The 13,014-nt window shown below is 35.8% G+C and overlaps 1 protein-coding gene and 1 long non-coding RNA gene across 2 annotated transcripts in view; one reads left to right on the top strand and one right to left on the bottom strand.

Moving 5' to 3' along the window:
- The window catches only part of LOC118491431, a 132,419-nt gene that overhangs the window by 59,138 nt on the left and 60,267 nt on the right, over positions 1-13,014 (bottom strand). The window lies entirely within an intron of this gene.
- On the top strand, positions 3,788-6,426 carry LOC110877461. The gene is made up of 3 exons (XR_002557059.2): positions 3,788-4,016; positions 5,862-5,919; positions 6,393-6,426. It is a non-coding gene; the product is annotated as an uncharacterized LOC110877461 (long non-coding RNA).

The raw sequence follows: 13,014 nt of genomic DNA, 5'->3' as shown, positions 1-13,014 counted from the left end.
TATAACATGTTAGTCATGAATTGGGCGTGGATAATATAATTAGGTGCCATGATGTAACCGGGGTACCCTGAGCTCAAAGGGGTAGAATATCCGAGTCCATGACAAATTGATGTGTGGATGGTAAAAGTGTTCACGATTCGGTTTTGGCGGTTTTTAGATTAAACTGTGAGAATACGGTTACTAACAGTTTCAAAAACCAAAAACCGAATCGTTGAATCTTAAAATTGAACTACTACTAACGGTTTGGTTTTCACGATTTAAGCATAATATCATCAATATTAATAAAAATATAAATAAATTTGAAAATTAATCATTATTTTCTAAAGAGTAAATTGCCAAAATGGTCTCTGAGGTTTGGTTACTTTTGCTACTTTAATCCAAAACCTAAATCTTTTGAATTTGAGTCCTTGTGGTTTCAGTTTTGTTGTCATTTTCATCCAAAAACAAAAACTTGTCAAATTTTTCAGTTAACATCCAGTTTTTTTCTGTCTTTTCCTCTCTTTTAATGAAGGGCAAAATGGTCAAATTTTTTTAATTTGTTGAAATAAAACGTTAAAAGACCATTTTCCCCTTATTTAAAAGGGAGGAAAAAAGACAAAAAAACTGGATGTTAGCTGAACCCAAATTCTAAAGGTTTTAGTTTTGAACTAAATTGACAAAAGCGACGAAACCTCATAGACGATTTTTGCAGTTTACTCTTTTTCTAAATATTCTCTGTCATTCTTTCAAAAAAATTCTTTAAAGTCAATGAATGTTAAAAGTCAAAGTCAGAAGTTGTCGTGTGTTGGGGGTATAATTTTCTTGTGAGAAATAGAACAACAGATCAGATCAAAACAAGAACAAGTCAACGGCAAAAATTCATAGCGTTGGAGTACTTGGTTGCTGTTTCGATCAACTATTTTGAGGTTATTTTTTCACTCGATTCTTTAAATTTACGAAGTAGTGATTGCTTTTATTTGTGGTGGTTTTCTTGATTAAAAGTGGTATGATGTCTAAAAGCTTGTTATTCTTTAGTTCGGATAGTGATTTTAGTGTTAGATTGGTTGGTAAAATGTTTGAAATCGGCAAAACTGAAGCTGATGGTGTTTGACTTTTCTAAGAAAGTCAAATTCTGGCTTTAAATCTGATCAAATCCGTAACTGAATCTTGTTTATCAAACAGATCACTTGAAATCAGATACACATATCGTTATTCATTAGGTCCCAAGAATAGATCACCATTCTATAACAACTTGGTTCAATTGTTTGACTTTGACAAAGTCAAACTTTTGCATTTGAAATCAGATACACATATTTTATAAACTCTGCTAATTAAGCTGTAACGTGTGATTACCAGCTTATTACGTATAATAAAATACACTCTTATGGGTTAAAAGCATGATCCGTCGTTTCTTTGCAGTCATCTTCCAAGAAAAGATTTGATTAAGTTGTAGAACCCGTAAAGCATAACTCCAATGGCGGCGTCTTCTTCAGCATCATTCTTTAAGGAGAGCTTTCAGTATGATGTTTTTTTGAGTTTCAGTGGTGAAGACACGCGTAAGAACTGTGTGGATCACCTTTATGAGGCTCTTCACCGACACGGTATTCACACTTTCAAGGATGACGAGCGACTCAAACAAGGAAAAAGCATCAATGATCAGCTTTTAAAATCTATTGAAGAGTCGAAGTTGTTCATCATAGTTTTCTCAAAGAAATATGCATCTTCGTCTTGGTGCTTAAATGAACTTGTAAAGATTATGGAATGCCAAAAGTCGAACGACCAGATTGCTTACCCTGTATTTTACGATGTGGATCCCTCTGAAGTTCGCAAACAACGTGGACCAGTCGGAGAAGCTCTTGCCAAACACACCAATAAAGAGATCGGGAAATGGAGAGAAGCTCTGACTGAAGCAGCCAATCTGTCCGGTTGGGATTTAAGGAACACTGCTGATGGGTAATTTCTTTCATTATTTCTCGATGAAAGTATTCATTCTTTTTTAGTTTCTTTCTTATTTTAAGGAAAGCTCAAGCATTGTTGCTATTGATATGCTATTATGTCTTACACTTCGTATATTGACCTGAAATATAACTTTTTGTGTGGGATCTTGAATTCTTGAGTTAGCTAACTGAATCTTCTATAATTCATAGGCATGAAGCCAAAGTCATCAAGTTAATAATTGAGCGGATCTCACTTGAGTTACGACCCATTAATGTGAACCTTGATGATAAATTAGTAGGCATGGAACCCCGGCTACATGACCTTGAGAAATCTTTAGATATTGCTTTGAACGAGGTTCGCATGATAGGAATCAAAGGGATGGGAGGAGCTGGTAAGACTACGCTAGCCAGAGCTGTGTTTGATAGAATATCAATTCACTTTGAAGGTAAAAGCTTCGTTGAGAATGTTAGGGAAGTTTCAAAAGAATCGTTGTCCGGTTTGTTGTCATTGCAAAGAAAGATCCTTTCAGATTTGCTAAATGATCAAGGCAACAACGTAAGTAGTGTTCATGATGGGGCAAACATGATGAAAACAAAGTTGCGAGGCAGAAAGGTTTTGGTGATTTTAGATGATGTGGATCATCATGAGCAGCTTGAGGCATTAGCCGGTGATCTTAACTGGTTCAAGCCTGGAAGTAGAGTTATCATTACAACAAGAGATGAGCAAGTGTTGATAGCACATGGAGTGAAATGGATTTGTGATGTCACTCTATTATCAGATGAGGAAGCGATTGGAATGTTTAGTAGGCACGCATTTGGGAAAGAACTGTGACAATCGGCAAAATTCCGGTGATTCCGTACAACCTGAACAACTATTTAAATTTTTATTTTCGCGTATACGACTTGACTTTAATTAACTAAAGTCTTGAGAGTCTAGGAATTACAAAAATCATAGTAAATTATGATAACAAATCCATTGCGATTGGAAACAATATCCTAGACTAACAATAGGAACGCGATTAAACAATACTTGTCAGTACTAGTCGCGGTACAGTCTGACACGATAAAAACAAGACATACCGATATGTCTACACAAATATTCTATAAAATGCTTTGTCCAAAAATAATATGTGCCTTGTTATTTACAAAATTCCAATTGAAAACCAAATTGTCCAAGTCCACAGAAAAATACAGCAATCATGCGGAAGTGTACAGCATTCCGCAGAACAAAACACTAACAGTCCGAAAAACCAAAAATAAATATTATTTGACATAAATAATATAATGGGTATTAAAAATGACACAAAATCCGCAATCGAATCTTATTGCGTTAAGCTGTACGGCTAGTTCAGTAAACTGCCAGTCAGTAAAGCCGGTACCGGAACCGTGCCAAAAATAATAAAATTTTTAGTCCAAAAAGTTGTATTAATTATTCGGATGATAAAGCATGTGCAAAACTAATTTTTGTCATGTATTTATCTAAACAAAACACGGTGTCAGTATTTAACCCGGTACAGGACCCGAACCGACTTTTTCACCCGAATTACAAACTAAAAATTTTGGTGAACTAGTTTTACCTAGTGTCACACTACTTTAAAATATTAGAGCCTAAACCTTTGTAGATATTTTTATATAAAATATCAAAGTTATTAAAGTTCCTAAAATTTATAGATTAAACAAGATTTAAAAAAAAAATACAAAAACTCTTCCCCCCTTCATGATTCACGAATTGGAGTGGGTCCCCCTTGCCACTCACATTTCTAAGTTGTGGTGTTGGAACTCTAAATGGAGGATTAGTGTCTTTGGAAGATCATAATCAAAAAGAAACCTTTACACTCTACCATTTTTCCATAATTCCCAAACCATCAAAACACTCCATCTCCTACTCTCTCTCTCTCTAAAATCGTTCAAACCAAAACACCCTACAACACTTTCATTTCAATCTTCAAAAACTCAAGAATTCATACACTTATGGAGGTCCATGGATGAAACTAGCTACAAGGGTGTTTAGAAAAGCTATTAGGAGCCTTTTTGGTGAAACTTGAAGCTTTGGATCAACAAGATTTTTCTTATCTTCATCCTTATTTCCTAGCAAAAATTGTAAGAACATTACACTAGTCTTACTTTTATTCTTGATTTCTTTTTACAAGTTCATCTAAACCCACTTGAAAAATAACAAGAAACAACTAAAAATCATTATTTTTAAACATGATTTTTCTATGATTATGAGATGAACTTGGAGAAATCTAGGCTAATAAACTTGAATCTTGGTTATTTCTACTCCAAAATATGATCTACATACATGCATGTAGGATCAACCAAGATTCATCAACAAAGTGATGAACATGAGTTTTTGATGAACACGCATGCTAGTAAAATGTGAAAAACCATTTAAAAACAAGAAAATAAATTTTTGAAAAATTTATTGAATAAAGTTTCCATTTCTGGAAAGAATCAAAAGCTAGAAATATGTTAGTAGTAAACATTTTGAATACTTGTTTATGCTTCAAATAACCTTGTAAGACATCTAGAACAAGAATTTTTCATAAAATCTCGTTTTACAAATATTTGGCAAAAATAAGGAATAAAGTTTCCTTTTTGGGAAAGTTAAGGACAATATCATGTTCATGCTACTTTTGTTGACAAATTTTGATAGATATTGATACTTGATGATGTTTTGTATGGAAATAATTTGAAAATAAGTTTTGTATAAACTTGGGGAAAAATCCATGTTTCAAACAAAACTATGGCAAAATTTTTATAAATTTTGTGATGTATTAAAAGTTGTTAAACAAAGAAGTTTGTGACTAATATTATTATTTGAGGTCTTTAAACATGGTTAAACAATTTTTGGACAAAGTCATAGATCCATGTTTTATAAAAAGATTTCTAAATAAAAATGACTAGTATATATTTTTAGATAAGATGTGTACTTACAAAAATATTCATCAAGTATCATAAGTTTATATATTTTGATGTGTACATCATATGTTAGTTCTAGTAGGAACAAATGCAAAATTATTACACGTCCATAAAAATTACAAAATATATATATAAACTTGAAAACGAAATAAAATGTCCATCCTTGGACACGAAAACACAAATGGACAAATTCGGACACTATTGGACTATATGGACTTTTGGACAAACTAAAATGGCACAAACAAAGCAAATGATAAAATGTGACGGACGACACAAATGGTACGAATAAATAAAACCGACAAGTAGTAAACGACTAGAAAAAAATACGAACCGTCACACAAGTTTACGCACTAAAATGTTCAACTATGGCATAAGTAATGATTTTTATAAAAATTAGATTTTTTATAAAAATACAAGTATTACTATTATTATTTTGACTAGCCCAAAATTTTGTATTTTAAAAAGTAGTCCATAAATTAAAAATTTGGCTAATACCCATTTCTCACAAATAAGGAATTGGGCTAGGCCACTTTTACAAAACAATGGACTAAAAATATACTTTTAATCAAAATTGGGCTAAAACCCACTTTTCAAAATACTTGGGTTAAAAACCCAATATTTACAAATTATTATGGACTAGACATATCTTAGAAAACAATTTGGGCTAGGCCCATTCTTACACAAGTTATTTGGGCTAAGTCCACAACTATAAACTAAATTGGGCTAGACTTACCCTTATAAAATGTTTTGGGCTAAGGCCCACTCCTACAATTTAATTTGGGCTTGACCCATATATTTTTAAACAAAGTTATTTAGGCTAGGCCCATAAGCACCAAATACCCAAAATGGACTTAAATTCTAAAACATAAATTAAGCCCATTCAAACACAAATAAAATAAAATAAATGTATATATACAAGGAAGTTATATATATATGAAAACACAAAAACAAAATACAAGGTAGAATATTTGTATGATACACAAAAACAAACCTAAGTGTCTAACTAGATTAGAACACTTGTAGGTCGAGAAACGAACCGCGAACAAGGAATCGAATAGAGATTTGCACGGAACGCAAATCTGTGAGTTTATGTTTCCCCTTTTACTTTAAATGTTTTAAACTTCGGGGATGTATACATGTTACAAATAGTATGATAATACAATGAAACTATTTTGATCACATGCGGATAGGTGTTAAAATAAAGGGGCCATTAATGAATAAACAAGTACCGAGGAACAAACGGATAGATCTATTTGGGTTTTGGCAAGCCCCACTCTTAACGACAACGATAACCACGATCGTCAAGAGTGCCTTTGTGTCCAAACTAGTGTCGTTGACACACACGATAAATTGTCAAGGTTTGGTTGCCTCCTATTCGGCATACATATTAGTGTCCTTGCAACACACTAATGATCATACAATTTTTTTTTTATCATACTATACAAAAACGAATTTTATACTTCAAATGTTTTGGAGACTCATTTGATGCAAAAACAAAATAACATGAATTCACTCAACTTTTGTTGACGTTTTCAAAATTAACATGTATTACAGGAGATTAGTGGACGGCTTTGGAAAAATATGTTCATGTGGTTATCAAGAACGCAAGCTTTTGTGATGTCATCCGTTTTCAGTTTTTATGTTTTGAACTTTGAATAATGTAGTTAAAGTTGTTGTTGTTTCAAGTTTTAAACAAGACATATGTAATGTAAATTATGGTTTCGAATCAAATGTATGGATGAACATCTTTTATGTTTCAAATATGTTGTTTACTCGATTGATTGTAACGATTGCCGCTCTCGTCACACCTCGCCATACGCTTCCGCATAAACCGAAAATCGGGGTGTGACAGACCTGGTATCAGAGCATCAATTGTAGTGAACTAAGATTCTTTTTGAGTCTAGTCTACAATTTCAAAACGATGTTCTTTACAACAAGCGTTCTACATTATATTTTTACAAAGCGTCCACTAATACAAAACGATAATGCAAGGATACTATGTGATAGTATTAAATGATAGTTCGAAACGATAATACCAAAGACTAGTTTATTTGGTACAAGTCTATGGGGTTTAGACACGATAACAATAAGTCGAACTGGAAACGATATGCGATATAAACAACGGTGAAAACAAAAGTACAATTGCCCAAAAAAAAGCGATTATTTAAAAGTTGTTCACATGTATACGTTGTACGGATTATTTTGCCACGACTATGATATCTTAGTATTCAAATTCTATTATTTTTCTGGACTCTCATAACAAGCGTATTGACCTCGCATCTGTTGATGAGCTTATGGTAGGGCGTAGTCCCTAAGTGAAACCCTGAGCTCGACATTCCATAAAAGATGGTTGTTTTCCCTCAGATACGAAAAATGCCTGACCTCGATGATGACAATTAGGTGGAGGTGGTAGCCTTGGATGAATACTCTATTTGTAGGAACGAGGTCCCTATGGTTCATATTAATCATGATTGGTGACATTCTTGTCAAGACAAGGAAGATGAAACACTCATCTTGAAGGTGCCCATTAAACCATTATGGTTAAGAATCCTCTTTACTTATATTTCTTAACGTCGTGCCATTCCGCGAACGATGGCTACAAGTATTAACGCGTGGACCATCACGCAGGTCCATTCTATGTTAAAGGTAAATAGACAGTCATGTCCCCCTCTCCGACTGATCGTCTGTTTTGAACGAGGGAACGCTAGGGTGACCATACAAGGCAATTTATTATTACGGGGGCCCACGTAATAATAACTTGCAGTGGATGGGAATCCTGGTGGGCCCTGCGGGTCAGACTAATGATCACTACCTGTTCAAAATTCTTGAGTTGTTACTTAAGAATTCAATTTTTCCATTTCTTAGAACGCTAACTAAGGTGATTACTATGACTCCCCACAATACATTAAAAACTACACGTATTGATTTCGTGCCTAGCATCCGATCTATATCACAAGTCAGTTGAGACTAGTCATCTAAGCAAACAAATTAGGAAAATCATCCAGGAAGGATTTTCCTCAAACATTCTAAAACTCCAACATTTGGGTTAATCTCAGGGTGCCTATAACACCTTATCATATTTATTGGAGTTATTGCGATTAAATCCGTAATTTGACATTGGTTTTGTCTCAAAAGGGTAATATGGCACGAGCCATGGCGCAAGTCTCTTACCATATTCCATTCGACATCTATAGAAATCATAACAACTTTGTTGGAACTCATTGAGCTCAAACAATACCAATGTATTCGTCACATGAGTTAATGCAATGAAGGACTTTCCTTACTTTGGACGACCAAGGTCCATAGAGTATGGAATACATACTGTAAGGATAGAGGTAACTGCTTGGTTTTCCCTTCCTGAACAGATGGTTGTTCTGCTAAGGCATATGGACAACACATACATCCTATCACCCACGACTCTCCACCTTACTATTCCGATGCACATTCTCAACCTCCACTACCGGACATGAGCTCATCTAATCCTTATCTTCCATGCCATTTTCCATTTATTATTATAAACTATGAGTTTTATCTTCCAAGATTCATCTTAGTTTTCCCTTTCGATGAGTCCATGATCTTAAGACTCAGACTCTACATTCCACAAAGCGCCTCTATCATTTGAGGAACACATTCGTACCCTTGAGAACCATTCGACTGCCACCATTAGGCACATTTTTGGTCTCGAGGAGGAGGTTACGTGCTTTCACGGTCTAATTTCTATGTCTTCATTTTCACATCCCACACCACGGTAGTTATGTTCAATTACTAACTTTTGGGAAGTATACCCTATTTTGTGAAAGAATAAAGACTGTTGAAGACTTGGAGACTTAATATCAATCAGGAACAATGTGAAGAAAAGACTTCACCTTATTTTATATATTACTATATGTTGTGTATCGACCGAAGTGATTTAACTCCGAGTTTATTTTTGTTTTCTTCACTATAATAATTGTAAAAAGGTGACATGGCATATATACGTTGGTATTTTCTTATTGACACACTGTTGTAATTTATTTTACATCCCTGCAAGGATGTGATGAATATGGTGCGAAAGATTTGCATAAGTATCATTATGATCTACTTGACCTTATGATCATAGTGCGTGACGATGTGTTTTTATTTTCGTTCATGTCTAATCTCTTCGATATATATTTTGTATATATATGAAGATCATGGCACCAGAACGAAGTAACACTTTTTAAGCCCAAACGGAACCCTTACCTATAACACGACCTGAGCTTGATGCTCTACTGAACCAGTGAGTTGCAGAAGCAATCGTACAACATGAAGCAAACCATACTGCAAACAATGGTGGAACTGGAGGAACCATATTAAGAATTGCTCAGGCTATAACTCTTGCCTTAAGTCTTATGAGGATGTAGTAAGGATGGGAAAACTGAATAAAGGTGCGGTGAAAAAGGAGACGCATGTGGAGTCTACTTCGAGTAACAATAAGAGAAAGTATTCATATTTCAAGAAAGGTTCTATGTCGTACAACAAACATAAGAAAACCCCTACGAGTAAGAAAAACCAAGGCTATTTTAATTGTGGAGATATGGAACACTTCAGGAAGGATTGTCCCAAAGAAAATAAAGGCCGCGGGCGAACCTTTGTGGTTACGTAATCACCGGTACGCTCATTGTCAATGATTATTTCGCTTCTATTTTATTTGATACCGGTGCAGATTTTAGTTTTATATCTTTCGAATTTAAAGATATGCTTGGACTAAAGTCAACAAAACTAGATGTTCAATTCACTATTGAATTAGTGAATGGAAAAGTTATTGAAACCGATAAAATTGTTAAAGGATGTCCCTTAGAGCTAGGAGGACGAAAATTCAAAATTGACCTAATGCCCGTTGAACTAGGTAGTTTTGATATTGTAATTGATAGGATTGGCTATCCACCAGTCAAGCCGAAGTCGTATGTTACGATAAGATCATTCGAATTCCCCTTCCTAGTAATGAAGCACTTCTTGTTCATGGTGAGAAAAATGAAATACCATTACGAATCATTTCCTGTATGAAAACCCGAAAGTGCCTACGAAAAGGATGTATACCATTCTTAGCGCACATTGTTGACAAAAAGGCCAAGGAGTTAAAACTTGTGGAAATCCCAGTTTTGAAGGAATTCCCTGAAGCTTTTCCAGAAGACTTGCCGGGAATACCTCCACAATGACAAGTCGAATTCCGAATAGACTTAATTCCAGGTGCCGCACCTGTGGCAAAGTCTCCATACCGATTAGCTCCTTCGGAAATGCAAGAATTATCCACACAACTTCAAGAGTTGTTGGATAAGGGTTTCATCAGACCAAGCCACTCACCTTGGGGAGCTCCAGTGTTGTTCGTGAAGAAGAAGGACGGAAGTTTTAGGACGTGCATAGACTATCGGGAGTTGAATAAACTCACAATCAAGAATCGGTATCCATTACCAAGGATTAACGATCTATTCGATCAACTTCAAGGATCGAGCTATTATTCGAAGATCAATTTGAGATCAGGATACCATCAACTCAGAGTTCAAGAAGAAGGTGTTCCAAAAACGGCGTTCCGAACTCGCTACGGACATTACGAGTTCCTTGTTATGCCTTTTGGCTTAACAAATGCACCAGCAGTGTTCATGGTCTTAATGAACCGCGTGTGCAAGCCTTACCTTGACAAATTCGTGATAGTGTTCATTGATGATATATTGATATATTCACGAAACAAGAGTGAACACGAGCACCATCTTAGAATTATTCTTGAGTTGTTGAAAAAGGAGAAACAGTATACGAAATTTTCCAAATGCGAATTTTGGCTTCGCGAAGTTCAATTTCTCGGACACGTAGTTAACGAGAAAGGCATACATGTTGATCCATCAAAAATTGAGGCCATAAAGAATTGGAGTGCACCTAAGACACCGACTGAAATACATCAATTCCTAGGATTGGCCGGTTATTATCGAAGGTTCATTGAGAACTTTTCGAAGATTGCACAATCCCTCACTTCTCTCACTCAAAAGGATAAGAAATTTGAATGGGGAGAGAAACAAGAAGCAGCTTTTCAACTGCTTAAAGACAAACTCTGTAATGCTCCAATTCTGTCACTCCCAGACGGTACGGATGATTTCGTAGTCTATTGTGACGCCTCACGACAAGGGTTAGGATGCGTGTTGATGCAAAGGGAAAAAGTTATTGCATACACATCACGCCAACTAAAGATTCACGAAAGGAACTATACCACACATGACCTGGAGTTAGGTGCAGTCGTATTTGCACTAAGAATTTGGTGTCATTATCTTTATGGTACTAAATGCATGATATTCACGGATCACAAGAGTCTTCAACATATATTTAACCAGAAAGAGTTAAATATGCGCCAAAGATGATGGGTCGAATTGTTGAATGACTACGATTGTGAGATCAAATATCATCTGGGCAAAGCGAACGTTGTCGCGGATGCTCTAAGTCGAAAAGAACGAGTTAAACCTTTGCGTGTGCGATCTTTAAGGCTAACAATTCATAACGACCTTACCTCTCGAATTCTTGATGCTCAGCAAGAAGCATTAAAACCAGAAAATATAAAAGCAGAAATGCTTAGAGGTATGGAAGAACAATTAGAGTCGAAAGAGAACGGAGCCTTATATTTCATGAATAGAATTTGGATTCCTCATTTTGGTGGTCTTCGAGGCCTAATACTTGACGAGGCTCATAAATCCAAATATCCGATACATCCTGGAGCAGATAAGATGTATCACGAGCTCAAGGAATTTCATTGGTGGCCTAATATCAAAGGTGACATTGCGACATATGTTGGAAAATGTCTAACATGTGCTAAAATTAAGGCCGAGTACCAAAAACCATCTGGATTGCTACAACAACCCGAAATACCTAATTGAAAATAGGAACATATTTTTATGGATTTCGTAACTAAATTACCCAGAACTTCCCGTGGTCACGACATGATTTGGGTAATCGTCGACCGATTAACCAAGTCAGCTCACTTCTTGCCTATTCGTGAGAAAGATAGTACTGAGAAGTTAGCTGAAATCCATCTAAGAGAAATTGTAGCAAGAAATGGTGTACTTGTGTCAATCATCTCTGACCGAGACGGTCGTCTTATATCAAGGATTTGGCATTCTTTTCAAAAGGCATTTGGATCCCAATTAAATTTGAGCACGGCCTTTCATCCCCAAACTGACGGCCAAAGTGAACGCACAATTCAAACTCTAGAAGATATGTTGCGCGCTTGTGTGATGGATTTAGGTGGAAATTGGGATACTCACTTGCCTTTAGTGGATTTCTCATACAATAACAGTTATCACACGAGTATTAAAGTCGCACCATTCGAAGCGTTATATGGCCGTAAATGTTGATCTCCGCTATGCTGGGCAGAACTAGGCGACAAACAAATGTTAGGTCCTGAGTTAGTTCAAGAAACTACCGATAAAATATTCAAGATTCGAGACCGTATCAAGGCGGCTCGAGACAGACAGAAAAGCTACACGGATAGACGTCGCAAACCGTTGTCTTTTGAAGTTGGAGACAAGGTGTTGTTAAAAGTCTCGCCATGGAAAGGCGTAGCTAGATTCGGTAAGCAAGGGAAGCTTAGCCCGAGATACATAAGACCATACGAAATCTTGGAAAAGATTGGAAACGTCGCCTACAAGTTAAAGCTGTCTGAATCACTCAGTAACGTTCACGACACTTTTCATGTGTCGAATTTGAAAAAGTGTCTTTCGGATGAAACACTTATTATTCCCCCGGACGAAATCTATGTAGACGACAAACTCCATTTCATCGAAGAACCTGTTGAGGTTCTGGTTTCAAAGATTCACAAAACAAGGAGAAATCGTATCAAACTATTCAAAGTCCGATGGAACTCGAAATGAGGACTCGAGTTCACATGGGAACGAGAAGACAAATTCAAAAAGAAGTACCCTCATTTGTTTAAGAAAGTCCCAATGAAGAGTAACGCAACCTAAAATTTCGGGACGAAATTTTCTTTAACAGGGGGAGAATGTGACAATCGGCAAAATTCCGGTGATTCCGTACAACCTGAACAACTATTTAAATTTTTATTTTCGCGTATACGACTTGACTTTAATTAACTAAAGTCTTGAGAGTCTAGGAATTACAAAAATCATAGTAAATTATGATAACAAATCCATTGCGATTGGAAACAATATCCTAGACTAAC

Source organism: Helianthus annuus, chromosome 4, assembly GCF_002127325.2.
Source record: "Helianthus annuus cultivar XRQ/B chromosome 4, HanXRQr2.0-SUNRISE, whole genome shotgun sequence".
In the NCBI taxonomy this organism is placed as follows: domain Eukaryota; kingdom Viridiplantae; phylum Streptophyta; class Magnoliopsida; order Asterales; family Asteraceae; genus Helianthus; species Helianthus annuus.
The sequence above is the reverse complement of the archived record's forward strand: the minus strand, read 5'-3'. Positions and strand labels throughout refer to the sequence as shown.